This window comes from Sciurus carolinensis, chromosome 4, assembly GCF_902686445.1.
Source record: "Sciurus carolinensis chromosome 4, mSciCar1.2, whole genome shotgun sequence".
In the NCBI taxonomy this organism is placed as follows: Eukaryota; Metazoa; Chordata; class Mammalia; order Rodentia; family Sciuridae; genus Sciurus; species Sciurus carolinensis.
In genome coordinates, this window is record NC_062216.1 from 82,452,921 (window position 1) to 82,457,265 (window position 4,345).

Sequence of the window (4,345 nt, forward strand, 5' to 3'; positions counted from 1 at the left end):
CTCATGCAATATTATTTTTTTCTAGGCAACTAACTGTACCCAAAGCTACAAGTAAGTGATTTGTCACTGAAGTTTCAAAAGAACTAGTTTCTGAAATATCCCCTCTGATTTTTAATTTCTCCTAAAAATCTGCTGATGTGTAGTTTATTACTAAATCTCTTTGGGAGGAGTCATTTCAGATACCCATGTGATATGCCTGGAACAAAAGAACATTCTGGAAGAGAGTGTCCTGTAGTCCACTCACCTCAGTGCACCAGGTTTGCACAACACTTGTGTACTTTGGCTCTTCCCAGGAGTAGTGAATCTAAGGGTCTCATGGTTTTAGAAGACATGATATTAAACAGTTTAATACAAAAGGTGACAGTTGAAATGATGGCTTATGAATTAGAGAACATTAATGTAGAATGTTATCCCAGATGAACTGGAATAGTTAGTTGTTTTTACTAACAATTTATTTGTGCTTATCCCATTAGGAAAAGGAAGTGAATCAGATACTCCTTTGTAGCCATAGACTTTCTGTCCTAAACTTTGCACTACTGCCATGTGTTACACACATGTTATCTGTCTACCCTGTTAGAACATAAGCTCCAAGAAGACAGGGAATTGCCTTCGTTCGCTGTCATAACCTACCAGTACCCAGAAAGATACCTGAAAATAGGAGGAAGTTGGTAAGACTTCTTGGATGATAAATACATGGATAAATAAATAAGCCCATTATTTGTTTGCATGAATAGTTGCAAAGATGAATACAGTGTGAGCAGAAGTCTCCCTAGTTATAGAAATGCTGTTTTTTGTTTACAAACTGCAGTTGCCAGTTGAATCCCATGCTGTTATTTTTTATAGAAGGAACTGCTAAGAAGATACTGTGCTGAGTTATGTAGATTTGGTCTCTCTGCTCCAAATCTGCCTTTGCGCACTCCCTTTTGGGACCCTGTGGCTGGTACACCCATTAGTATGGTTTGGGTTCCCCTTAGGTTCTTTTGAGGAGGAGGCACTAGAAGCTGGCCAAGAGGCTGAGACAGTGGAGGATGTTCTTGTCCTTGGCAGCAGCAGCCCCAGCAACCATTTCCCCCTCCTTGCAGTGGCAGTTGGTGGTTCTGGTTTCTGTTCCTTTCTCCAGCTTCTTTCTGCCCTCCACCAACCACTGTCTGCAGAGGCTTCATGGCAGCCATGTAGAGCCCTCTCCTCAGGGGTCTGGTCTGGGTCTGGGTCTGGCTTCCCCCAATTCCTTGTCTTTATTCTGCTTTCCTAGGGGAGGAAACTGCTTCTGGACATTATCTCTTTATTACCTCAGTGTCCCCTTTGGCATTTTCAGCCCTCTAACACCCATTTAGCCAATTCTTTAACTTTTGGTTATAATTAATGTGTAATAAATCCCTCTGCTAAAATAGTCATCATGCTTTCCAGTTTCCTCTAGTGGACTATAATAGATAAATATTCTCATTGTATTCTTTAGCCTTTAGCTGTATGTTTCTACAAATTTTGCATTTCAAAGCTCTAATAACTTGCCACAGACTTATAGAACTTCTTTTAATTTAATTTTAATTTCAAGATTTTTTTAAATTTAAAGATGTTTTCCTGATGGTGGGTATTAAAACTCACAAAATAAATAGTGGTATGCACAGAATATAAATGTCATATCCTACTTAACAATCTTAATGCATTGCAGTTGGATTAATGCTCTCTTGCTTTTAAAGGCACCTCTTTATAAATATGCAATCCCCAATAAACCCCTCAATAATTCAAGACTTCTAAGAGCATTCCTTTCTATGATATTGAAATGGAGAAAAAACTTTCTATAGCTTTATGATTCTTTTTTTTTTTGCTTTGTAAACAATAGTTTTACACAAATGTAAAGTTGTGCACTACCCAATCTACCACTCCACAAAGACTCAACTAAACTAAACATATTTAAAAATATCTTAACGAAGTACAAATACACTTAACAACAATCTGCAGATTGAAAGACTCCATCAAAGTTGACAGTACCTACAATGGAATTTACAGATGTCTATAATTGTTTGTATATTGGCTTACAGTTACACATATTGCCTTGTTTGAAGAAATATCATTAATACAAATGTATAATTTACAATATTCCTGTTATAGCAAAAAATGGATTCATAACATAAAATGTCTTTTAGGCATTTATTATGCCAAATATTTAAATGATTATTCTTAATCTAACATAATAATAATATTCATTTAGTGATAAAAGATAAGATTTTATTAGCCCAAAGACCACCAAAGAATTTCCAGGAAGTTCTAAAGAAAAATCTGACTAGCCTTTAAATGAAATAAATAGAATAGCAGCAATTCTTTAAACATAAACTATGAAGATTCCCTTTATATTAACTGGACCTTAAGTAAATGATTTCTTAGAACATAAAAATAAAAATGTATAATCAGAAAATTGAGAGATTATATTCCATTTATGTACAATTTATCAAAATGTATAAATGCATTCTACTGTCATGCACAACTAATTAGAACAATTAAAAAAAAAGATTTTAGAGACTAGTTAACATAACTGATCTGAATTTGGTTTTTCCTTGCACATAAGTAAGGTAAGAAATTTCTTCACTAAGTAGGTATTAAAAATTGAAAATTATTTCTAGCTTTTCTAACTCATTCACAAGCCAAGTCCTCTTACCATTGAATCAAAACTTATTTCTGAAAATAACCTACAGAAATAGTATGTAAATACATAGATCTTTGAGATAGACTAAGAGCATCTTCCCATGTTCTATGGATCAAAATGTGAAGATCTCTAACATATGTAAGTGAACGCATTAATTTGGGATATACTGACACATTATTGTATGTGTATGTGTACCATAGAATAAATTCTGACAATGTTTTTAGTGACACCATACTTTCTAGCACTAACTGCTAGAGAAAGAAAATAAATACTTAACATGAAAACTGTGTTTTCTTTTTTAAACAAAGTTTTTAAGTGGAAAAACAAACCCAACTTTCTCCTTGCAGCTGAACTGAGTTCTAAATAGTTCGTAGTCAAGAATCTCTTCAGCTTTTCCCCAATGTCACAGAACACATAAACTTTCTCTCTATTCAGGAAATCTGATCATCTCCAATGATGCTTTCCAAGATGTGATGTAGCCATACTGGTTAAATTCATACTGGTTAATCTTTATGTAACTGCACAGGTTGACATCTTGAGCACTACATGCATGATAATCACAGCCAAACTCTTCACTCTGTAGGGAAACAGAGCACTGAAGGCAAATATCACCCACAGCGCTAGATAGGCCATCAGTCCTAACTAAAAGATTCCTGATTCAGCCTCTGAAACAGTTTTATTCTCCTGAGAAGATGCCTTCCTAGACTCTTACACTCAATGCCTGTTTCAATTCTCATCAGTATGATAACACCAATGAAGGTCAACCATGAGTCTACCTATGACATTCTTCACTTCCCAAAAGTCACATGAGAACATCAAGATACATCAAGATATGCCTATCACCATAAAGGCAATAAAACTGCTGCTGAGAAATTCATAGAGAAGATAGTCTACAACTCCAAAGAACAAATGGAAAAAAGGATGCTCCTGACTATCAAGTTTTTGACCTTCTTGGTTGATTAGTTGTTTCTCCTTTTGCATCAAACAGTGAAATACCTTCAGTGTTGTCATTGCTATCCAGTGGCAACATGTGACCCTGATTCAGCCTCTATAAGTTTGTAATTTTGTTCTTACACAGGTACAATTCTTTTAAATATGTTTAATTTTTTTTCCATGTGGAATAATATGAGTAGCTTTCAGGGGGACCAAGTCCCAATAGTCACTTGCACGGTTCTCTCAGTTGTGCTCACTGCCAGAGGACATGGACACATGGAGGTTGGAGTTTGTAGCATACGAATCCCATGTTAGGAAGTGGCCTTTTCTTGTTGGGGCTATTAGAGCAGCTTTCAAGCAGCTAATTGTTAGCAGGCAATACCTGGGACAGGGCCAGAATAGGAGCAGAAATATTACTCTTTGAGATTGCTGAAATTCTTGGTAATTATGTCCTGGGCAGGCTTTCTGCTGAATTGTTGACCTAAGGTCTAGCAACCAATTTGATTTTGCTAATAACAGCATTTTCACATGATCTATGAAAGATGGAAAAGTAATGTGGTGGAAAGTTTCAAGTCATCAGAGGATAGTGTGTGACTTGGCCTGCAGAGAGGGAATAAATTCATTTTTCCTCACCAATTGTCACGTCTATCTACTGAGTACCTCTGAGAAGTGAGACAATTCTAGGCACCTGTACTCAGTTCACTTGATTCTTCATGAAACTGTGGAGTGGATATTATTATGACAACATTTATCATGAGACTTGAGCTAATA

At 35.9% G+C, this 4,345-nt stretch overlaps 1 pseudogene; it reads right to left on the reverse strand.

Moving 5' to 3' along the window:
* Window positions 1-3,151: 3,151 nt before the first annotated feature.
* On the reverse strand, window positions 3,152-3,671 carry LOC124982819 (Golgi apparatus membrane protein TVP23 homolog B-like; annotated as a pseudogene).
* Between the last annotated feature and the right edge of the window lie 674 nt (window positions 3,672-4,345).